Here is a 26105-nt window from a genome sequence, read left to right as displayed (position 1 = left end):
CTCGTACTCCATTTTCCCTGCCCTAATCAAACCCTTTGTCCTCCTCTGCTGAGTTCTAAATTTCTCCCAGTCCCCGGGTTCTCTGCTATTTCTGGCCAATTTGTATGCCACTTCCTTGGCTTTAATACTATCCCTGATTTCCCTTGATAGCCACGGTTGAGCCACCTTCCCTTTTTTATTTTTACGCCAGACAGGAATGTACAATTGTTGTAATTCATCCATGCGGTCTCTAAATGTCTGCCATTGCCCATCCACAGTCAACCCCCTAAGTATCATTCGCCAATCTATCCTAGCCAATTCACGCCTCATACCTTCAAAGTTACCCTTCTTTAAGTTCTGAACCATGGTCTCTGAATTTACTGTTTCATTCTCCATCCTAATGCAGAATTCCACCATATTATGGTCACTCTTCCCCACGGGGCCTCGCACAATGAGATTGCTAATTAATCCTCTCTCATTACACAACACCCAGTCTAAGATGGCCTCCCCCCTAGTTGGTTCCTCAACATATTGGTCTAGAAAACCATCCCTTATGCACTCCAGGAAATCCTCCTCCACCGTATTGCTTCCAGTTTGGCTAGCCCAATCTATGTGCATATTAAAGTCACCCATTCTAACTGCTACACCTTTATTGCATGCACCCCTAATTTCCTGTTTGATGCCCTCCCCAACATCCCTATTACTGTTTGGAGGTCTGTACACAACTCCTACTAAAGCATTTTGCCCTTTGGTGTTCTGCAGCTCTACCCATATAGATTCCACATCATCCAAGCTAATGTCTTTCCGAACTATTGCATTAATCTCCTCTTTAACCAGCAATGCTACCCCACCTCCTTTTCCTTTTATTCTATCCTTCCTGAATGTTGAATACCCCTGAATGTTGAGTTCCCAGCCCTGATCATCCTGGAGCCACGTCTCCGTAATCCCAATCACATCATATTTGTTAACATCTATTTGCACAATTAATTCATCCACCTTATTGCGGATACTCCTTGCATTAAGACACAAAGCCTTCAGGCTTGTTTTTTTAACACCCTTTGTCCTTTTAGAATTTTGCTGTACAGTGGCCCTTTTTGTTCTTTGCCTTGGGTTTCTCTGCCCTCCACTTTTCCTCATCTCCTTTCTGTCTTTTGCTTTGCCTCCTTTTTGTTTCCCTCTGTCTCCCTGCATTGGTTCCCATCCCCCTGCCATATTAGTTTAAATCCTCCCCAACAGCACTAGCAAACACTCCCCCTAGGACATTGGTTCCGGTCCTGCCCAGGTGCAGACCGTCCGGTTTGTACTGGTCCCACCTCCCCCAGAACCGGTCCCAATGCCCCAGGAATTTGAATCCCTCCCTGCTGCACCACTGCTCAAGCCACGTATTCATCTGCGCTATCCTGCGATTCCTACTCTGACTATCACGTGGCACTGGTAGCAATCCCGAGATTACTACTTTTGAGGTCCTACTTTTTAATTTAGCTCCTAGCTCCTTAAATTCGTTTCGTAGGACCTCATCCCTTTTTTTACCTATGTCGTTGGTACCAATGTGCACCACGACAACTGGCTGTTCTCCCTCCCATTTCAGAATGTCCTGCACCCGCTCCGAGACATCCTTGACCCTTGCACCAGGGAGGCAACATACCATCCTGGAGTCTCGGTCGCGGCCGCAGAAACGCCTATCTATTCCCCTCACCATTGAATCCCCTATCACTATTGCTGTCCCACTCTTTTTCTTGCCCTCCTGTGCAGCAGAGCCAGCCACGGTGCCATGAACTTGGCTGCTGCTGCCCTCCCCTGATGAGTCATTCCCCTCAACAGTACTCAAAACGGTGTATCTGTTTTGCAGGGGGATGACTGCAGGGGACCCCTGCACTACCTTCCTTGCACTACTCTTCCTGCTGGTCTTCCATTCCCTATCTGGCTGTGGACCCTTTCCCTACGGTAAGACCAACTCACTACACGTGATACTCGTGTCATTCTCAGCATCGTGGATGCTCCAGAGTGAATCCACCCTCAGCTCCAATTCTGTTGTTTTTTGGGGCTGAGAGATAGGAGGGTAGAAGGACAGAACCAACAGGGAAAGATAGGCCAAGGTCTGGGGAACTGCAAAGGTTCGGCCCAGGCCAGTGTGAAGCAAAGGTTAGGCCCAGCCTGAAAGACACAAGCCACAGAGCTAGACTCAGGACTGAGAGTTACAAGAAGGGGAGAAATTCGTATTGTTTGCACCTCCTGTTAATGGGGTGCAAATGATTTCTCGCCCAGGGGAGGGGGGGTCCGCCCCCCGCGAGTATGAGCTGGAGTTAGTGGAGGCACAATCCGGCAGTGCCCTGCTCCCACCGCTGCACCGGCAATGATGAGAGCATCGCTGTGCCCAACGACCCGTTTCCGCCCCGCAATGGAAATTAGGTAATGTCGCAGGAGGCCATCATGGGTGATGTCAGCCCCAGCCTCGTGGGTTGCGAACCGCGCCGCACTCCAATTGTGGGGCAAAAAGTAAAGGGGAGGTGCGCAGTGCCACTTTTTTTCCCCAGCCGACTTACCGGTCCGGCCTTCTGTTGTCTATTTTGCTGCATCCGTGCCGTGATGGTGCAGCCCGACATTTCGCTTCTGTGCCGGGCTGTGGCCACTGTACCCCACATCCCCAGTGGAGAAATGGTGGCCCCTTGCCCCACTGCAAAGCTCGCAGCGTGCCCTCCCCTTTAATGGAGGTGGGACTTCATGCGCCGGGCGCATGAAATCCCACCTCGCCTCGGTTATCCGAATTTCACACCGGAGTTGGAGCCAGACATCAACCGAAGACAATGGGGTTGATTTTAACCTGCAGCACGTTTCAGGCAGGTGGCTGTGGGGCAAGTGAGAAATGCAACCGCAGGTCTGAGCTTGAGCCCTGGAGTATTGGCCCCAAGTTTCCACATGATTTGCTCCTGATTTTTAGGAGCAACTGGTGGAGAACGGAATATCTTAGAAATCGGAATTCTCCACATTTAAGTTTTCTGCAGTTCTAGTCAGGTAGAACAGTTTCACTTTTGAACAGAATTTTTTTTTCAAAAGGGGGCGTGTCTGGCCACTGACGCCTGATTTTAAAGTTTCCACAGTGAAAACGTACTCCAAACTAACTTAGAATGGAGCAAGTGAAGATTTTTGTAGGCTTGAAAAAACCTGGTCTACACATTAAAAAATCAGGCGCAGGTTACAAATTAGGCGTCTGGAACGAGGTGGGGGTGGGGAGGGAAGTCATTACATTCTACAATAAATGCTTAGTTATACTTATACAAATATTATACAAATACATCTAACCTGAATAAAAATTTATAAGCAAAGAAAAGATTAAATAAACCATGTTCCTACCTGTGTGAAAGTGCTTCAGGCAGGCCTTTCAGGCAGCGGTTTGCCGTCGGGACCGACCAACGGCAGCGGGGGGGGAGGCAGTGAGAAGGCTGCAGGAAGCCTCATTACTTGAGGCAGCCGTTCCCAACGGCAGGGGGTGGGGGGAGGCAGGGAGAAGGCGGCAGGAAGCCTCATAAGAACATAAGAACATAAGAATTAGGAACAGGAGTAGGTCATCTAGCCCCTCGAGCCTGCTCCGCCATTCAACAAGATTATGGCTGATCTGGCCGTGGACTCAGCTCCACTTACCTGCCCGCTCCCCATAACCCTTAATTCCCTTATTGGTTAAAAATCTAGCTATCTGTGATTTGAATACATTCAATGAGCTAGCCTCAACTGCTTCCTTGGGCAGAGAATTCCACAGATTCACAGCCCTCTGGGAGAAGAAATTCCTTCTCAACTCGGTTTTAAATTGGCTCCCCCGTATTTTGAGGCTGTGCCCCCTAGTTCTAGTCTCCCCGACCAATGGAAACAACCTCTCTGCCTCTATCTTGTCTATCCCTTTCATTATTTTAAATGTTTCTATAAGATCACCCCTCATCCTTCTGAACTCCAACGAGTAAAGACCCAGTCTACTCAATCTATCATCATAAGGTAACCCCCTCATCTCCGGTATCAGCCTAATGAATCATCTCTGTACCCTCTCCAAAGCTAGTATATCCTTCCTTAATTAAGGTGACCAAAACTGCACGCAGTACTCCAGGTGCGGCCTCACCAATACCCTGTACAGTTGCAGCAGGACCTCCCTGCTTTTGTACTCCATCCCTCTCGCAATGAAGGCCAACATTCCATTCGCCTTCCTGATTACCTGCTGCTCCTGCAAACTAACTGGGATTCATTACTTGAGGCAGCCGTTTGCCGACGGGCCTGACCGACGGCAGGGGGAGAAAGCTGCAAGAAGCCTCAGTGCTGATCATGGAAGGGCAATGTGGTTTTATTAAAAAATGTTAAAAATTGAACAGCTACAAAGAATTTGAATAGTCTCAAACAAGTGCATGTGTCCCGTTTATCACAGTCTATCTTTAATTACAGAATGCACTCCCTCACCCTCACACACAGAAATATCAAGAAAATTAAAATATAAGCCTTTGCAAGGGTTCAATAAACAAATTTTCACTTTTTCTGCAGCACTTTTTAAAATGGCCGAGTGCCAATGTTTCCTTCAGACTGCGCGTGCGCGAACGCTCCAACGCGCACGCGCAGGGTTGCCGGCACGAAAAAAACTCATTTAAATTGTACCCGCCCCCTCCTACTTACAAAATTGGCGCGAGGGGTAGGCTCCGCGCCAAGCAGACATCGAGCTGCAAAGCGCGTTTTTTTTCAGCCGCCGTTTTCGGCGCGAAAAACGGGCGCCCAGCTCGGAGGGGCACCTGTTTTGCCGCGTGTGGAAACTTGGGGCCATTGAAACTCCTGTGTATGCCAAATGGGCGGAAAGCAGCAGCTGGCCATTGGACCAGTGATTACCAGCCGCGACCAAGGGAATACTCTCCAGCAAGTAATGGGAGGACATTTCAAGAAGGTTTTGTGGAACGGAAGGGTGGGACGTCTGAGTTCGGAGAGGCCATGAACTTCCTGCTGCTCCAGGCTACACAAAGCCAAGTTTGTTACTTACTTTGGTGGGCCTCTTCATCCTTCCCGAAACGCTAGCCTGCCCTCACCTAGTAGGATAGCCGTGGAAGCTTCTGCACTCAGGCTTGGGTTAAAGTGCAATTAGGGGTCCCACTGATGTGATAGGCCCCTGATTTGAATAAATCCACAAGGCTCCCACCTGCTTAAGGCGGGCGCCCATCCCCCTAACCGCAGTAAGCAGTTAAATTAGCCTCTTAGAATAAGGGGCCGCCCATTTAAAACAGAGATGAGGAGGAATTTCTTCTCTCAGAAGGTTGTAAATCTGTGGAATTTGCTGCCTCGGAGAGCTGGGGAACCTGGGACATTGAATAAATTTAAGACAGAAATAGACAGTTTCTTGATGATTAAGGGGATAAGGGGTTATGGGGAGCAGGCAGGGAAGTGGAGCTGAGTCCATGATCAGATCAGCCATGATCTTATTGAATAGCAGAGCAGGCTCATGGGGCCGTATGACCTACTCCTGTTCGTATTTCTTATGTCCTTAAAATGTTGGCCAGCGTGATTCCAGTGGGAACAAGGAAGTACCTCTCAATGCTTCATTTTAAGAGCCCCCTTCTCTGTTCCCTTCAGGTGGGCTGGGTTAAAGGTGATTCCAAAATAGTTAGCACCCATTTTTGAAAAGAATGCTATTGAAGGCTATCCCTTCAATCACACCAATAATAGAAGAGAGAAAGAACTTGTGCTTTTCACTACCTCAGGAGAATGTGATAATGACCAGATCGTAAAAGATCTCATGGCACTATTTCAAAGAGCAGGGTAGTTCTCCCCAGTGTCCTGGCTAATATGTATTCCTCAACCAATATCACTTAAACAGATTATCTGATAATTCTCTAATTGCTTTTTGTTGGACCTTGCAGTGAGCAAATTGGCTGCCACGTTCTCTTACATCACAACCGTGACAACACTTCAAATTACTTCATTGGCAAAGTGAAGTTATGACAGGCGCTATATAAATGCAAGGTCTTTCTTTCTTTCAACTATCATCACTCTGCCTTGATTGTCATAAGTATGGCGAAAGCTCTGGTGAGATTCTATATGTTTCTACATTCACCGATAGGGTGTAGCTTGATTTTCAGCCTGAGCATCACAATTTGATGTAAAAGATTCCGAGATCGAGCATAAATCCTGGTTTCTGAGTTGGACCTGAGCCACAACAGATCACTCACGCTGGTCATAAGGCCACCTCCAGAATGAATGACTGGCGACTGCAAGTGGTACATGCACCTTGTTCTCCTCTTGACTTTACATCTGACAGCAGAAATGAGTTACATAGATAGTTCGTCTTCTGTGCCAAGTGGCACATGAGGCAACCTATTTAATCCGTTGCTGTCAGTCACTGTCAAGTTATTTGACTTCAATCAGAGTTCCATCTTGCCTTACTTCCAACAGATTGTGGTTCTCCACAGTCGATGTTTATATTTGCCAGTCTATAACAGACTCGTCCTGTCTCTGGGTTGTTTCTACAATGAAAGGCATTTTTATGTAGACAGGTTGTTAGCCTTGCTCACACGCACCTACCAGGAGGACCGTGGACTGCCTTTAGTCAGGCTCCTACCTTTTGACCTGTCTGGCTTGGGTGGTCCTCCCAGGAGTAATACTCTGACCAACATGGCTCCGAGGGTCTTGGAGCATGCAAGACTTCTTGCCACATCAAGGTGCAATCCCCAGGGAAGGATAAAATAAGGGAACCATCCCTTGGCCAACTTTTTTTGGGAAATGTTGAAATTTGCAGGACCTCACCAAATCTTTTACCATATATTACCAAAATGGTTTTCTCTGGTAAAACTCATTTGAAACCATGAGAAAGCTCACTCCGAGAACACAGGCACTTTCTTCTGCTCACTCACTGACTGAGCAGCATGTGCTGATGGGATGATGGAATGTGATGTGTACTGAGTTCCAACAGACAGCTGGCCTCTACACACGGAACAAATTCTATCTGCAGAAATATAAACAGAGAAATGCCATCACACACCATGAATACAGGCTCGCTGCACTCTTGCATATTTCTAATTGTTTCTGAAACAAGTAGATTAACAGTTTGGTCTGATCTCAGCGTTGATTTTTCAACAGAGGATGTAAATGTATCAGTCCAGGCTCAATTGTAGGCTGGGAGAAGGTGTGAACAATGCCGATTAGATCCATAACACATACACCACTGTCTTTAAGGATAAATCCTGGTTTGTTGTCGGCCTTGGCTCAGTTAGTAGCACTCTCACCTCTGAGTCAGACGGTCATGGGTTCAAGCTACACTCCAGAAACTTGAGCACATAATCCAAGCTGACACAGCAGTGCAGTGCTGTGGGAATGTTGCACTGTTGGAGGTGCTGTCTTTCAGATGAGACGTTAAGCCGAGGCCCCATCTGCCTCTCAGGTGGATGTAAAAAAACCCATGTTCATATTCATAGAAGAGCAGGGGCGTTCTCCGTGTGCCCTAATCAATATTTATCCCTCAACCAACACTTAAAATAAAAGCTCTGGTCATTTCTCACATTGCTGTTTGTGGGATCTTGCTGTGCACAAATCGTCTGATGCATTTCCTACATTACAGCAATGACTGCACTTCAAAAGTACTTCATTGGCTGTATGTGCTTTGACACGTCCTGAGATCAATAAAGTCCCTTGATTGTGAAGAGGAGTAACCAGGAACTGCACCCTCACCACCATTTTTGATGCCCTAGTCCCTGTTAAAACAATGACTCTCTCTCACCCTGGCCGTTTCCCCTGGTACGGCCCTGATCTTCGCTCCCTTAAGTCCAAGGGATGCAGACTTGAACGAATATGGCAGACAATTGGTTTGGCCATTCACCGCCAGATCTGGCTGGATCACATAAAGCATTATTGGGTCCTGCTCTCGTCTACCGAAATTGCTCGCTATTCCAGGATCATTCTGGAATGCAAAGATAAACCTCGGCTTCTATTCTCTACTGCTAACCATCTTCTTAAACCCCTCTGCCCAGTCTCCTCCACTCTCACCTCCGACAACAAGTGTGATGAGCTCATGGACTTCTTTCTCTCTAAAATTGAGACCATCCATTCAGCTGCTTCTGCCACTTCCCTTTCTTCCCCTAGCCCACCAGTCAAACTTCCTCTTAGGCTGCCCTTGCCCTAGCCTTGAACTCATCTTTCTCCAGTCTCTCGCCAACCTCCCCTCATGACCTCTCTGCACTAATCTGGTCCATGAGACCCATTTCCTGCTCCCTCGACCCTATTCTCACCAATCTGTTGACCACACAACTTTCTTTTCTGGCTCCCAGGTTAGCTGATGTTATTCACTACGTCTCTCCTTAGGTAATGACCCCTCACTCTCAAATCTGCTGTCTTCACTCCGCTCCTAAAAAAAACTCTTGACTCCTCCGTCCTTGCCCATCTCCAACTGCCCTTTCTTCTCCAAAGTTCTTGAACGTGTTGTCGCCTCCCAAATCCATGTCCATCTTTCCTGCAAATCCATGTTTGAATCCCTCCAATCTGGTTTCCGCCCCGCCACGGTACCGAAAGGGCTCACATTAATGTCACAAATGACATGTTTGTGACTGTGACAAAGGTAAACTATCCCTCCTCGTTCTTCTCGACCTGTCTGCAGCCTTTGACATGGTTGACCACTCCATCCTCCTCCAATACCTCTCCGCTGTCATTCAGCTGGGTGGGACTACACTCGTCTGGTTCTATTCTTATCTATCTAATTGTAGCCAGACAATCACCTGCAATGGCTTCTCTCCCCGCTCTCACATCATTACCTCTGGTGTCCCCAAGAATCTATCCTTGGCCCATACCTATCTCTCATCTACATGCTGTCCCTTGGTGACATGTACGCTGATGACACCCAGCTCTACCTTACCATCATGTCTCTCGACTTCTCCACGATCTTGAAATTGTCACACTGCTTGTCCGACATCCAGTTCAGGATAAGCAGAAATTTTCTCCAGTGGAATATTGGGAAGACCGGTCTTTGTTTTTGGTCCCAAACACAAACTCCGTTTCCTAGCCACTGACTCCATCTTCTCTCCCTAACATCTGTCTGACGCTGAACCATGCTGCTCGCAACCTAGGTCATATTTGACCCAGAAATGAGCCTTCGACCACATATCTGCGGCATAACTAAGACTGCCTCTTTCCACCTACGTAACATTACCCGTCTCTGCCCTTGCCTCAGCTCATCCACTGCTGAAACCCTCATCCATGCCTTTGTTACCTCTAGACTTGACTATTCCAATGCACTCCAAACTGACCTCCCATATTTTACCCTACGTAAACTTGAGGTCATCCAAAACGCAGCTGCCCATGTCCTAACTCGCACCAAGTCCCGTTCGCCCATCACCCCTGTGCTTACTGACCTACATTTGCTCCTGGTTAAGCAATGTCTTGATTTTAAAATTGTCATCCTTGGTTTCAAATACCTCCATTGCCTCACACCTCTCTATCTGTGTAATCTGCTCAAACCCCCCCAACCGGGAGCAGACGGATGGGCTGACCTATCCAAAATTGCTTCTGGCCGGGAGCGACGGGAATGGGTTTCCATGCCACCCGTGCTGCCGCCTGTCAGGCACGCGCTGACCCTGTTCCGACCAGCGGCGACCCCATTTCCGACCACCGTGGGAAATTGCCCTGTGGGAAATTGCCCCGTGGGAGCGGCGCCGCCACAGGTCGGTGCCACTGACAGGTTTTCCCTGCGGGAAGCTGTGTGTGCCTGGGTGGTACATCTGCCCTTAAAGGGGAGGGTGCACTGCCAGCGCCTCCATTTTATTTTAATTGTCGGCCGACTCCGATGTCGGCCCGACAATGATGGCCATGGGTTCGACTGGGCTGCCAATTGGCAGGCCGGCACCCCCTCTTGGGTACCGGGCCACTGGCCCGGCCGAATCCCTCCCTGGTGGCCCAGTGGGCCAAACTAAACTTATTGCAGAGTTCACAGCGGCCCTCCCCTTTAACTGAAGAGATTGTGCCGGGCTGCCTGTTGACAGACCGGCCAAACCCATAGCCACCATTGTCAGGCCGACAATTAAACAGCAATTAAACAATGTCTCTCAAACAACAACATTTGCAGTGCACTCTAGGAGATCTTCCCGTCCTCTTCAAATAGTGTCATGGGATCTTTTATCCTTCTGAGTATGCAGAAAGGACCTCAGCATAATGTCTCATCCAAAAGGCGCTGGGGATGATTTTCATTCCCTTCATCAGGTGTTAACAGGATGGTAACGGCCTCAAAATGGGGTCAGTAGCCTTTAACCTCCTGTTATCACTGGTGATGCGGCCCTTATTTTGAAAGGGGCCTACCACTGGGTGTCCAAATCCTGCACCTCTTTCATGCAATAGGCCTCTTTTAATATGGAAATCTGGGTCCCATGCCATAAATAGGGTCCCAATTGCCACTTTAGGTCAGAACTGGTAATGAATAGTAATGAATAGTCAGTATTAATTTCAAAAGGGAAAGTCTTGCTTAACCAACCTCATTTAATTTTTTGAAAAGGTAACAGAGAGAGTAGACAATGGTAAAGCAGTAGATGTAATTTATCTAGATTTTCAAAAGGCCTTCAAAAAGGTACCCCTTAATCATCATCATAGGCAGTCCCTCGGAATCGAGGAAGACTTGTTTCCACTCTTAGAATGAGTCCTTAGGTGGCTGAACAGTCCAATACGAGAGCCACAGTCCCTGCCACAGGTGGGACAGACAGTCATTGAGAGTAAAGGTGGGTGGGACAGGTTTGCCGCACGCTCTTTCTGCTGCCTGCGCTTGATTTCTGCATGCATTCAGCGATGAGACTCAAGATGCTCAGTGCCCTCCCGAATGCACTTCCTCCACTTAGGGCGGTCTTTGGCCAGGGACTCCCAGGTGTCAGTGGGGTTGTTGCACTTTATCAGGGAGGCTTTGAGGGTGTCCTTGTAACATTTTCTCTGCCTACCTTTGGCTCGTTTGACATGAAGGAGTTCCGAGTAGAGCACTTGATTTGGGAGTCTCGTGTCTGGAACGCGGACAATGTGGCCTGCCCAGCGGAGCTGATCAAGTGCGGTCAGTACTTCAATGCTGGGGATGTTGGCCTGGTCGAGGACACTAATGTTGGTGCTTCTGTCCTCCCAGCGGATTTGTAGGATCTTGCGGAGGCATCGTTGGTGGTATTTCCCCAGCGACTTGAAGTGTCTACAGTACATGGTCCATGTTTCTGAGCCATACAGGAGGGCGGGTATTACTACAGCCCAGTAGACCATGAGCTTGGTGGTAGATTTGAGGGCCTGGTCTCCGAGCACTCTTTTCCTCAGGTGGCCGAAGGCTGCGCTGGCGCACTGGAGGCGGTGTTAAATCTCGTCGTCAATGTCTGCTTTTGTTGATAGGAGGCTCCCGAGATATGTAATCTCATGTAAACTGGTCAGATGCGGCGCCGTGCACATTCAGCCCAGTTCCACGTGTGCTGCAACCGAAGAGCCCCAGCTAAAGGTAAGTGGTGAATTATTTTTATGGGCCCCCGAGGAGCCACTGCTGCCCTTGACGCCCAGTCTTCACGATTGCGACCCCTGTCATGTCCCCACCACCCAACCCGAGCTTGTGGCCTCAATCCGGCAAGCTGCACCGGTACGTCTGTTTGGTGCTCGCAGACCATCTGCCAGGTTCAAAAGAGGCCAGGACCTCAAAATCATGAGGGTCTCTTCATCGCTGGAATGGGCATCTGATCAGGAGGCTCAGCCGATCGGTCACCCAAAAGTCTCTTTGACAAAGCAGTGCTCACTTAGGAGTGCAACAAAGTATAAGCCTACATGATGTGATCAAGTCTGTAGTCTGACTCAGTGACAATAGTGCCAGATCAGGTGAAAGCAATACGATGTTTGGGTGAGTATCTTCGCGATGTGAATGGAAAATGACTGTCCCAGTAAAGATAGTTGTAATTGCACAGGATTTTTTTTAGCAACAGACGAAGGTTATTATATCTAAGAGGTTCTTTTCTGATCAACCACAACTCATCTACAATATCTCTAGGATTCCCACTACACACTAGAGGTCAGTTAATGATGTAGTGATTAATGACCAGTCTCTGCTCTGGCCTCTCTACAGGTCTCCAGTTCTGCAATAGTAAAGACATCAATCAGTCCTTCACACCTCAGCCTTAATATTCCATGGGCTTTCAGAAGTCAGAAATTTGCTTTGAGAATACGCAGCAATATTAGGATAGAAATATACCTATCAGGAAAGATTGAACAGGCCAGGGCATTTTTCTCTAGAAAAGAGAAGACTGAGGGGGTGACCTGATAGAGAGGTCTTTACAACTATAAAAGAGTTTGATAGGGTAGACACAGAGAAGATGTTTCCATTTATGGCCGAGACCAGAACGAGGGGCCATAACTATAAGATAGTCACTAATAAATCCAATCGGGAATTCAGGAGAAACTTCTTTACCCAGAGAGTGGTTGGAATGTGGAATTCGCTATCACAAAGGGTAGTTGAGGCAAATACCATAGATAAATTTAAGGAAAGCTAGATAAGCACATAAGGGAGAGAGGAATATGGAGAGATATGTTGATGGGGTTGAGATTATGAAATGTGGGAGGAGTCTCGTGTGGAGAATAAACACCGTCATGGACCTATTGGGTCAAATGGCCTGTTTCTAATACTCTGTAAATGCTGACTTGACTGCTCCTCATACATCAGGATTTTTACCTATTGGTCTTTGAGTGTCTTCTGTTGACAATCTGATTGGCCAGTTCCTGAACTGAATCATCCAATAACACAGTGCAATGTTTTCAAGTGAGGTGGTGAGTCATTACCTTGCTTCTGTGTTGCTCTTTCGGTTGAATACTTTTGATTCAATGAGCACTTTTGATTACATCACAAGGGAATCTGCTGAGGAGAAGTTATGGCGAAAAAGGGTTTGTGAGAACTGAATGAGCATCAATAGGGATAGTCATTAAACCAGGGTGCCTTAGTAAATCTGTCATTTCACTGCTTGTTAATTCAGCTCTCTCATGCCGTGTGGTTGAAGAATTCCTGCCAACCAGTTTTGCGATGATGTCGTCAGCGTTCTGCATTTCAACCAAATATTCCATAGGAAAAAGGTCAACAGAACTCAAAATCAAAAATCTGTCAAATTCAAGAGTTACATTTTTTAATGGTGTCCTGGGGGGACTGGGTGGTGCAGTGGGTTAACCACTAGACTTTGACTCCTGGGAGTTGGGTTCAAATCCAGACCACAGCGATGGAATGAAAATCTTCTGTCTGCTGGCTGTCAGGGTCTGATGTGAAATGAGTCTGGGAGATCATCACCAACAAGGGATGCTCCTGTCAGTTTGGGGATTAGGTATATCATTGAACTAAAGTAGAGGGAACCGTTGTTCTACATCTAGCCATTCTCTAACTGAGCTTAGAGTGCTTGATGCCGGCAAGAGGGGGTCAATACTGCGGGCAATGTGAGCACTTGTGCAAAGACAAGCTGCCCTAGCTGCATAATACAAGGTCAGCTCATTTGCATGATTTTCTGACACTTTGAGCTCGAAGCGACAAGGCCGAATATCATGCAACAGCAGTCAGTAAAATGCTGATGGTTGCCTGTTCTGCATCAGGTGCAATTCTGGTCTGGGGAATGAGGCACCAGGCAGGAGACATGGTGGGGCACTGGACATGGGTGACACGGCGGTGTCAATGTGTTGGGGGCCTTGGGTGCAAGTCGCTCGGAACTTTTCTTTCTACAATATGGTCTCTTTTCAACACCCATTCCAAAGAGCTTTATGGTGGAATGGGTGCTGCCCGGGTGCTCTCGCTGCATTATGAGGATACTGCCTAATTTAAGTGAAAGTCAGGGCCTAATGAGTGTGGCGTGCAGCTTGGGTACTGTCATGTATGTAACCTTCATGTAACTTTAACCTTCATAACAACACTGCATATTGTATACACCTAAGAAATGCACACCTTGACCACAGGGGTTGAACTTGTGTGAGACACTCCTCACCTGGTCATCCAGGTATATAAAGGGAGGTCCCATGCAGGGTCATCACTTCTTGGTCCTGTGAATAAAGGGTCAGGTCACAGAGTGACCTTGTCTGCACAATGTGCCGCGTGTGAATTTATAGCAGTGTGTAAGGACATTACATTTGGCGACGAGAAATGGGAATTAACGACTCACGAGAATGGCCACCAGTAGCACAGAGGAAAGGTACTGTGTTGGTGAGGAGTGGGACGATTTCGTTGAGAGGCTCCAGCAGAGATGTATCACGAAGAACTGGCTGGGAGATGCGGCGGCTGACAAGCGAAGGGCGCATCTACTGACCAGCTGTGGACCTAAGACGTACGCGCTGATGAAAGACCTGCTCGCACCCGAGAAGCCGGCAGACAAAACCTTTGAAGAGCTCAGCAAACTGATCGGTGAGCACCTCAAACCGGCGAGCAGTATGCACAATGCCCGACACCAATTCTATACACACCGACGTCGGGAAGGACAGAGCACATCGGACTTTGTTATGGACCTTCAGCGCTTGGCCAGCCTCTGTAAGTTCACAGATGCCGGCAGGGGGGAGATGTTAAGGGATTTCTTTATTGAGGGCATTGGTCATGCCGGGATTTTCAGAAAGCTAATTGAAACCAAGGACTTGACCTTGGAAGCAGCGGCGTTGATGGCTCAGATCTTCATGGCGGGGGAGGAGGAAACCAAGATAATATACACGCGCAGCTCTGCTTCCAACATGGCGATGGATCAGGGAGTTAACATTGTAAACGCGACTCAGAACCCTGCAGGCAGGCAAGGGCAATTCAACACCACCCAGGCAGCAGCAGACTCTAGAGTGGGTCCTCAACAGAGACAATGGCAGGTTGAATGGACATTTACGCTATCATGGTGGACAATGCGTCCCGGGATGGAGCCATTGACACCCATTAATAGAGTGCTCAAGAGTAATCAAAGAGACAATCAGAGAGGAATGCCTGGTAACAGCCCTTTTGTTCACAACGATCTCAGCTCATGCTGGAGGTGCGGGGGCAGACATGCTGCAAAAACCTGTAGGTTTCAACAATTTATCTGTAGAAATTGTAACTTCAGTGGTCATTTAGCCAGAATGTGCAGGAAGCCTGCAGCGAGGCTAATTTACGAGGCAGATGAATCAGAAGAGGGATCTGCAAGGCAGGTTGATGCTTGGGGCAAAGCAATGGACACTGAAGTTCAGTGGGTTCATGTGGCAAACATCCACAGCTCATATACCAAAATGCCACCTATGATGATAAAAGTCCTATTAAACGGCATCCCACTATGCATGGAGCTGGACACAGGGGCCAGCCAGTCACTTATGAGTGTCCAACAATTCGAGAAACTGTGGCCACTCAGAGCTAGCAGACCCAAACTAGAACGCATTGACACGCAATTACGGACGTACACCAAAGAGATCATTCCAGTGCTAGGCAGTGCAATGTTGGTGGTCACACATAATGGATCAGAGAACCGGCTGCCATTCTGGATTGTCCGGGAAATGGTCCCGCGCTTTTGGGGAGGAGCTGGCTAGCCGAGATGAACTGGAAATGGGGGGATGTGCACGCCATTTCATCTGTGGAGCGAAGTTCATACTCACAGGTCCTACAGACATTTGAGTCACTATTTCAACCTGATGTCGGGACTTTCAAAGGTACCAAAGTAGTGATACGCATCACCCCGCACGCCAGACCAGTGCACCGCAAAGCCAGAGCTCTGCCGTATGTGATGCAGGAGAAAATTGAGAGTGAGTTGGACAGATTGCTAAGAGAAGGCATAATTTCGCACATTGAATTCAGCGACTGGGCAAGCCCCATTGTCCCTGTCCTAAAAACGGATGGCTCGGTCAGGATCTGTGGCGACTACAAGGCCACTATCAACCGAGTGTCACTACAAGACCAATACCCGCTTCCGAGAGCGGAGGATCTTTTTGCCACGCTGGCAGGCGGCAAGCTGTTCACCAAGTTGGACCTCACTTCGGCCTACATGACCCAGGAACTGGCCAAAGAATCCAAGCTACTGACCACCATCACCACGCGCAAGGGGCTGTTTGTCTACAATAGGTATCCATTTGGCATTCGATCAGCAGCCGCTATCTTTCAAAGGAACATGGAAAGCCTGCTCAAATCCATCCCTGGAACAATCGTATTTCAGGACGACATCCTTATCATGGGTCGAGACACCGAGGAACACCTCCACAACCTGGAGGAGGTGCTACGCCGACTGGACCGGGTAGGCCTGCGACTAAAGAAGTCCAAATGTGTGTTTTTGGCCCCAGGGATCGAGTTTTTGGGCAGGAGGGTTGCCGCAGACGGGATCCGGCCTACCGAATCCAAAATGGAGGCGATTCGTTGTGCACCCAGGCACGGCAACACATCGGAGTTGCGTTCATTTCTGGGACTATTGAACTATTTCGGGAACTTTCTGTCGAACTTAAGTACATTGTTGGAGCCGCTACACGTGCTCCTGCGTAAGGGTTGCGATTGGTTTTGAGGGGACTGTCAGGAACGGGCTTTCAATCGGGCGCGGAATCTGCTTTGTTCTAATAAGCTGTTGACCCTGTACAACCCCTGTAAAAAACTGGTTTTGACATGTGATGCATCATCCTATGGGGTTGGGTGCGTGTTGCAGCAGAGTAATGATGAGGGCCAACTCCAACCTGTGGCTTATGCCTCCAGGTCGCTCTCCCAAGCAGAACGGGGATATGGGATGTTTGAAAAGGAAGCACTCGCATGTGTCTACGGGGTGAAAAAGATGCACCAGTACCTTTTTGGCAGAAGGTTCGAGTTAGAAACAGACCACAAGTCGTTAACATCCCTGTTGTCAGACAGCAAACCTGTCAATGCCAATGCGTCAGCTCGCATACAGCGATGGGCTCTCACACTGGCTGCTACACCATCCGGCACTGGCCAGGCAATGAAAATTGTGCTGACGCACTCAGCAGGCTTCCACTGGCTACCGCTGAGGGGGCAGCGGAGCAAAGCGCTGAGATGGTCATGGCCGTTGAAGCCTTTGACAGCACAGGCTCCCCCATCACAGCCCACCAGATCAAAATCTGGACCAACAGAGATCTCCTCCTATCCTTGATTAAGAAATGTTCCTGACTGGGGATTGGGCGCCCGCACACGGAGCATGCCCCGAGGAGGTCAGACCATTTCACAGATGGATGGATGAGCTCTCTATCCAAGCCGACTGCCTTCTATGGGGCAACCGGGTAGTCATGCCCCAGAAGGGAAGGGAAGCATTCAGCAGGGAACTCCACAGAGAGCACCCAGGCATCGTGCTAATGAAGGCCATTGCCCGGTCACATGTATGGTGGCCGGGAATTGACTCAGACCTGGAACACTGTGTTCACGGGTGCACGACGTGTGCCCAGCTGGGCAATGCCCCCAGGGAGGCCTCACTCAGCCCGTGGCCCTGGCCCACCACGCCATGGTCATGTATTCATGTAGAAAAATGTTCCTCATTGTTGTTGATGCGTACTCGAAATGGATCGAGTGCATCATATTGAATTAGTGCACGACATCCACAACTGTGGAGAGTCTGCGTGCGGTCTTTGCAACCCACGGCTTGCCGGACATCCTGGTTAGCGACAACGGCCCGTGTTTCACTAGCTATGAATTCCGGGAGTTCATGTCGGGTAATGGCATCAAACATGTAAGGACGGCATCGTTCAAGCCGGCTTCCAATGGCCAGGTGGAACGTGCAGTCCAAATCATAAAACAGGGCATGCTCCGGATTCAAGGACCCTCCCTTCAATGCCGCCTATCGCGCCTCCTGCTGGCCTATAGGTCCCGACCGCATTCGCTCACGGGAGTCCTGCCCGCAGAACTACTCATGAAACGTACACTTAAAACTCGGCTGTCCCTCATTCATCCTGTCCTGTCAGACATTGTTGAGGGCAAGCGCCAGTCCCAAAATGAGTGCCATGACCGTAACTCAAAGGGGAGATGTATAGAAATCGATGACCCTGTATTTGTTCTTAAACACGCTTTGGGGCCCAAGTGGCTTGAGGGTATTATAATAGACAAAGAGGGGAATAGGGTCATAGTAGTTAAACTTAACAATGGACAGATATGCCGCAAGCATCTGAATCAAGTAAAAAAAAGGTTCAGCATGGACACTGAGGAACCTGAGGAAGATCATGAGATGTTGCCCACACCACTGCCAGTGAACATTCAGCAGCATGCACAGTCCCTGCGGCCAGCCCGGACAAGCTGGAATCATCACAGGTGACAGAGAAGCATGCCAAGGCTCAACAACCAGAGCCCCAACTGCAGCGCTCCATGAGAGAACATCGACCGCCTGAAAGACTTAATCTTTGACCCCATAAGATGTTGGGGGAAGGTGATGTCATGTATGTAACCTTAATGTAACCTTAACCTTCATAACAACACTGTACACTGTATACACCTAAGAAATGCACACCTTGACCACAGGGGGTGAATTTGTGGGAGACACTCCTCACCTGGCCATCCAGGTATATAAAGGGAGGTCCCACACAGGGTCATCACTTCTTGGTCCTGTGAATAAAGGTTCAGGTCACAGAGTGACCTTGTCTGCAGAATGTGCCTCGTGTGAATTTATAGTAGTGTGTAAGGACATTACAAGTACAAATCCCCAGCTCTCTTTGCAGTTATTACTTGCACTAAGGTATACATGGTGCCTGGGGTTCAATGTAGGCCTCAGGCCTGTGTGCTGATATTACAGGGAGCATATGCCCGATGCTCTTTAGATCTTGCTTTGGTATCATCGACTCCTTCGTGTCTGAATTGTAGTTAACGGGGACCGGATTCACATTCCAAGAAGCACAGAAGGGAGTCACTGCAATTCCTCATTGAAACCTGAAAGTTAAAACAAATCACCAGAAACTTCTGTGGGGGATTCTCATGATCTAAAATAAATAATTAACTTGCCTTTGTACAGTGCCTTTCATGACCTCAGGATGTCCCAAAGTGCTTTACAGCCAATTAAATAATTTTGAAGTGCAGTCACTGTTGTAGTGTAGGAAATGCAGTAGCAAATTCACACACAGGAAGGCTCCACAAATTAATGATAAGATCATTTCTTTTTGCTGGTGTTTGTTAGGGACAAATGTTGGTCAGGATATTGATAGTGCCATGGAATCCTTTATGTCCACCTGTGAGGGCAGATAGGGCCTTGGATTAACATCTCATCTGCAAGGCAGCACCTCCAACAGTGCAGCACTCCCCCTGTACTATACTGGAGTGTCAGTTTAGATTATGTGCTCGAGTCTCTGGTGGGGGACTGGAACCCACAACTTCTGACTCAGAGACGAGAGTGCTATCAACTGAGCCACGGCTGACACTAGTCTACTGCTGTAACTTTGACAGGAGATTGGCGGAAACCTCAGAGAAATGGTGTCAATGGCTGTTTTATATCTGACACTTGATTAGTGTATTGATCTATTCCAACTCTTATATCTGATGCTTGATTAATGTAATGATCAATTATATGTCTTATATCTTACACTTGATGAGTTTATTGATGTATTCCATCTCTTATGTATGACATTTGATGAGATTATTGATCTATTCCATGTCTTAAATCTGACATTTGATGCAGTGCACAGATCCATTCCGAGCTTTGTTTCAGACCCTTGAGGGGCGAAACGCCCCTGTTGTGCGCCTCCTGTTAGAGCTTCTGGGGGGCGCTAATGGGGCACGAACCTGTTTTCACCTGGGGGGCGCGGGAAATTGCATGGGGGTTATCAGAGGCACGGACATAGTAGCGCGTGCCCAGCTACTAGCGCCCCGGACTGCCGCACTACTGGCGATGACATCATCGGCGTGTGCAGCGACCCCTTTGCATCGTGTGGCGATCTCTTTCTGCCCCCCGGCAGAAATTGGCCAGCGCCAATTCACGAGTGGTGTCAGCACTCGCCTCACGTGTCGTAAACCGGGCTGACCTCCGCTCCTGGGGCGGAAGTTAAGGGGGAGGTACGCCGCACTGAGCACCACCATTTTGTCGTTATAGCCGGCTTGGCCCAGGCCACCATCATGCAACCCAGCACTCTGTTTGGGTGCCGGGCTGTGGCCACGGCACCATACAGCCCTGGTGGCCCATTGGAGGCCATCAGAGGCCCTGCAGAGTGCGCAGCGGACCCCTCATTTAACGGAAGGGGAGAGGCGTTGAAACGCATCAGCACTATGTGGAGAAGCCGCATCAGCACTGCTGATCCCGCCCGAGTAACGCCCTGGATACTGCCCCAACAGGAAGAGGAGCGCGCAATATTGTGCTCCACTTCCTGTGAGGGATGGTAACCCCAATTTCGAGGCTGGGGTGGGACAGGACATCTGCGCCAGGTGGAGGAAGTCCTTCCCTGACTGGGTTACCATCCCCAAACAGGGCGCTGGGGAATTTCTCCCCCTAGATGTAGTGCTGTGATCCATTTCATGTTTTGTATCTGACACAGTCTGATCATCAGAATCTAACATGAGAAAGGGATTGACAGAAACCAGCTGTTACAGGTTGAGCTGGTGGAGGTTGTTACATCTGAACTGTTCTGAATATGTGTCCTGCACCTCTATTCAGTACAAGCACATGGAACAAACACTCCAAGTAGGATCGTGGCAAGTAAAAAGGCCAAATGATTCCAGCACACCCATTTTTGGGCGCTCGCGGGATGAACAGAGATTGATCCCTTCGCTCGAATGCATGACCTGAGAGTGCACTCGCTGCCCACCATATTAGAAGCTATGGAGGGCATTTAGCAGCTGAACAATGGGACTGCTTGGTCCAATTTCTAGGCCAAAGTCTTTTACGACCTTTGGATGAGATGTTAAACCAAGTCTGTCCTCTCAGGAATACGTAAAGCCTCATGGCTCTATTCGAAGAAGGGAAATCAGTTCACCTGGTCAACATTTAACCTTCAAAACAATTTTGTGGGATATTTCTGTGTGCAACTTAGCTGTTACATTTCCCTATATTACAACAGTGACTACATTGCAAAAGTACTTCACTGACTGTGAAGCACTTTGGAATGTCGTGAGGTCATGAATCTTTCTTTCTTTCTTTCTTTCTTTCTTTCTTTCTTTCTTTCTTTCTTTCTTTCTTTCTTTCTTTCTTTCTTTCTTTCTTTCTTTCTTTCTTTCTTTCTTTCTTTCTTTCTTTCTTTCTTTCTTTCTTTCTTTCTTTCTTTCTTTTTCTCTCTCTCTCATAATAAATGGTCAGACTGAATACTGTGTGTAATGAGCAAGTGTGACCTTAGCTCCTTTATTCAGGTTCCAGAGTGCAGATACCTCGTGGGTGGCCTGCTTATATACTGTGCTCCCAAGGGATGCTGGGATCCCTTGGGACTCCAACAGGTAGGCCCTCTGGTGGACAGGTGTGACGCAGGTTACAAGGGGTTAAATACATAACATCACTTCCCTGTGAAGTCAACAGTACACTTATTTACAAGGTAAGACGATCTGGGGCTTTGCGCTCCCTTGTCAATCGTCTTGGTACAAATGCTGGTGTGGGTGGGTTGGTCAGTTCTTCACTGGGCTGTTGGGTAGCCGGCCTTGTCGGGCTGCTGGGGATGATGAGTTCGGTTTCGTGGTCAACTGTGATGTCAGTTGCAACTTGTGTGTCTGTTGGAAGGTCAAAGTTGGTGGTGTCCTCTTCAGGTTGTTCGTAGCTGTTGGTGAACCACAATTTGATTTGGTTCAAGTGTTTTCTGTGCATTTGTCCATTGGTCAGTTTGACCTGAAATACGCTACTCTCCTCTTTGGCTGTGACCGTGCCAGCGAGCCATTTGGGACCATGTCCATAAGTGAGCACAAACACAGGATCATTGATCTCAATATCACGTGACAAATTTGCACCGTCATGATACACACTTTGTTGGTGCCGCTTGTACGCCACGTGATCATGTAGATCAGGGTGGACAAGAGAGAGCCTTGTTTTATGTGCCCTTTTCATGAGCAGCTCAGCTGGGAGAATCCCGGTGAATGAGTGGGGTCTGGTGCGGTAGCTGAGCAGTACTCGGGACAACCAGTCTGCCTGGAGGGAGCCTTCCGATACACGTTTCAAGCTTTACTTGATGGTCTGAACCGCCCGTTCTGCCTGGCCATTGGATGCGGGCTTGAACGGGGCAGATGTGACATGTTTGATCCTGTTGTGGGTCATGAATTCTTTGAATTCAGCACAAGTGAAGCACGGCCCATTGTAGCTGACTAGGACATCAGGCAAGCTGTGCGTGGCAAACATGGCTCGTAGGCTTTCAAAATGGTGGCCCGTGGATGTGCTTACAGACATTATTGCATATTCAATCCATTTTGAATAAGCGTCCATGACAACCAAAAACATTTTGCCTAGGAATGGGCCCGCATAGTCTACATGAATCCTCGGCCACGGTTTGGATGGCCATGACCACAAACTTAGCGGTGCCTCTCTGTGTGCATTGCTCAACTGAGAGCAAGTGTTGCAATGGCGCACACATGACTCTAAATCTGAGTCGATGCCAGGCCACCACACATGGGATCTGGCTATCGCTTTCATCATTACGATGCCTGGGTGGGTGCTGTGCAGTTCGCAAATAAATGTGTCTCTGCCTTTCTTGGCAAGACTATGCGATTGCCCCACAAAAGACAGTCTGCCTGCAGGGACAGCTCATCTTTGCATCTGTGGAACGGCTTAATTGCTTCCTGCATCTCCACTAGGACACTGGACCAGCTTTCATGGAGGACACAGTTTTTTTTACCAAGGACAGTAAAGGGTCCTGGCTGGTCCATTTCCTGATCTGGCGGGCCATAACGGGGGACTTCTCGTTCTCAAATGCCTCCATGACCATAAGCAAGTCCGCTGGCTGTGCCATTTCCACCCTGGTGGTGGGCAATGGTAGCTGACTGAGAGCATCTGCGCAGTTCTCTGTGCCCGGTCTGTGGCGGATTACATAGTTGTATGCCGACAGCGTGAGCGCCCATCTTTGGATGCGAGCAGAGGCATTGGGGTTAATCCCTTTGCTCTCCAAGAATAGCGATATGAGCGGCTTGTGGTCAATTTCAAGCGTGAACTTGAGGCCAAATAACTACTAGTGCATTTCTTTTACCCCATAAATGCATGCCAGAGCCTCTTTTTCAACCATGCTGTAGAACCTTTCGGCCTTGGACAAACTCCTGGATGCATACGCAACTGGTTGCAAAATTCCCCATATATTAGCCTGTTGTAACACACACCTGACCCCGTTGACGACGCATCGCAAGCTAACACCAATTGTTTACATGGGTTATACAGGACAAGCAGTTTGTTAGAATACAGTAAGTTTCTGGCTTTCTTAAAGGCAGCCTCTTGTGAATTCCCCCATATCCAGTCGTCTCCCTTGTGCAGTAGCACATGTAGGCGTTCTAGCAAGGTGCTTAACCCAGATAGGAAATTACCGAAGTAGTTGAGGAATCCCAGGAACGACTTCAGCTCCGTCACGTTCTGTGGTCGCGGCGCGTTCTTGATAGCCTCCGTCTTGGCGTAGGTGGGTCTGATGCCGTCTGCTGCAATTCTCCTTCCTAAGAATTCGACGTTCTGTGCCAGGAAAACACACTTCAAGCGTTTCAACCTGAGCCCCATGCGATCCAACCGTCTAAGAACCTCCTCCAGACTCTTCAAGTGCTCCAAGCTGTCACGACCTGTAACCAATATCTCATCCTGGAAGACCACTGTACAAGGAACCGACTTTAGCAGGCTCTCCATGATCCGTTGGAAGATCGCTGTGACCGTCCGAATCCCGAACGAGCACTGATAAACAGACCTTTGTGCATGTTGATGCAGGTGAGGCCTTTCGAAGATTCCTCCAGCTCCTGCGTCATGTAGGCTGAGGTCAGGTCAGGTGAATGTCTTCCCTCCAGCCAGGGTCGCGAATAGGTCGGCTGCCTTGGGTAGTGGGTACTGGTCCTGCAGCGAAAAACGGTAAATCATTACTTTATAGTCCCGACAAATTCTAACCGTACCGTCCTCCTTGAGTACTGGGACAATCGTACTGGCCCAGTCGTTGAATTCCACCGGCACGATGATGCCTTCACATTGCAGCTTGTCCAGCTCAATTTCCACTTTTTCACGCATCATGTACGGTACCGCCCGAGCCTTGTGGTGGATGGGTCGCGTACCGGGAACCAAATGGATCTGCACTTTCGCCCCCGAAAGGCTTCTAATGCCTGACTCGAATAACGAAGGGAACTTGCTTAGAACCTGGGTACATGCGGTGTCATCGACGGACGAAAGCGCTCGGGTGTTGTCCCAGTTCCAGCGGATTTTCCCCAGCCAACTTCTGCCAAACAACGTGGGGCCATCTCCTGGCACAATCCACAGCGGGTGTTTGTGTACTGCTCCATCATAGGAGACTTTGACTTAGCACTGCCAATTACAGGTGTAAGTCCTTACTTTGGTGTGAATGGGGCTGAGCTTGGGGCTCTGTGCCTTCTTCCCCCACAGCCTGTCGAAGGCTGTTTTACTCATTTTCGACTGACACTGGAATACCGTTCAGTTCAACTTTCAACATTATTGGTGGGCATTTCGTCATGAACGTGTGTATCCCGTACACCTCTGCCTCCTCAGTACGAGTTTCCAATTCCGTCTGATCCACCGTGGATCGATCATCCTCTGCAACGTGGTGATTTGCAGGGTTGCAGGGTTTGCAGCTCGCCTGCACATTCGTTGGAGGTGTCCCATTGTTCTGCAGCCATTGCACACATAGTGCTTAAAGTGGCATTGATGGGGCCGATGATCACCCCCGCAGCGCCAACAGGATGTTAACTGCCTCGCATTAACAGTTGATGGCGGACTCTGGGTCAATTGAGGTCGGGCCACAGCAGCCGGCATGTACATTCTGCCCTGTACATTTCTGCTCAAAACCGATGTTACTTTATGCACAGTACTGGCTGAAACTTCTTTGTGCTGTGAAATCTGCTTGGTGTTGTCGCTGGTGGACATAAATGCCTGGGCTATCGTTAATGCTTTACTCAGATTCGGAGTTTCTGCAGTCAACAGTTTGGGAAGGATTGTCTTATGTCCGATGCCCAGTACAAAAAAGTCTCTGAGCATTTGTTCTAGGAATCTCTCAAACTCACAATGTCCTGCAAGGCGCCTTAGTTCGGTGACGTAGCTTGCCACCTCCTGGCCCTCTGATCGTTGACACGTATAGAACCGATATCTCGCCATCAAAATGCTTTCCTTAGGATTTAGGTGCTCCCGGACCAGTTCTTCGTAGGATTTCTCTGTTGGTTTTGCCGGTGCCAGGAGATTTTTCAAGAGGCCATCGGTTGTTGCCCCACAGACAGTTAAGAGGATCGCCCTTCGATTGGTCGCATTCTCGTCCCCTTCCAGCTCGTTGGCCACAAAGTATTGGTCGAGTCTCTCCATGAAGGCCTCCCAATCATCCCCCTCCGAGAACTTCTCCAGGATGCCGACTGTGCTTTGCATTTTCGCGCGGTTCGTTATCTCGTCACCAATTATTAAACTTATAATAAATGGTCAGGCTGAGTACTGTGTGTAATGAGCAAGTTTGACCTTAGCTCCTTTATTAAGGTTCCAGAGTGCAGGTACCTCGTGGGTGGCCTGCTTATATACTGTGCTCCCAAGGGATGCTGGGATCCCTTGGGACTCCAACAGGTAGGCCCTCTGGTGGACAGGTGTGATGCAGGTTACAAGGGGTTAAATACATAACAATTTCTTTCTTTCTTTCTCTTTCTCTCTTTCTCTCTTTCTCTCTTTCTTCTCATCTTTTTGAGAAAAAAAAACTGGAGCAGCTTGGATCTGGATTGAGATTCCAGGCTATGTCCAATCTGGAACCTACCGCTGATTGGCAGTTCAGTTACAAACTGATATTGCTTGACTTGCCACCAAAACAGCGGTAAGTACCTCTGTGGCCTCAGTATAACAGGGTGGCCCCATCAGCCGTCAAATGATAGAGTGAAAAATAATCAAACACTGGGGGTGAGCTAATGGAAAATAAATACCCAAAAGGCCAGTCTTGTTGGACACGCTTTTTCCATCAATTTTGATTCGTCTCTGAAACATGAGCCAATTAAACTCGAATTACAAGTGATTAAGAATAATTAATTCCATAATCTCACAATGCTATGTTTACATTGTCTGCTATTCACTCAAGCACATGAGAGACTACAATATTATTTCCAATGGCGCATACTTTAACATGACAAGGGAAATCTTTGGTCC

The sequence above is a fragment of the Pristiophorus japonicus genome, chromosome 1, assembly GCF_044704955.1.
Source record: "Pristiophorus japonicus isolate sPriJap1 chromosome 1, sPriJap1.hap1, whole genome shotgun sequence".
Lineage (NCBI taxonomy): Eukaryota > Metazoa > Chordata > Chondrichthyes > Pristiophoridae > Pristiophorus > Pristiophorus japonicus.
Note: the sequence above shows the minus strand (reverse complement) of the source record.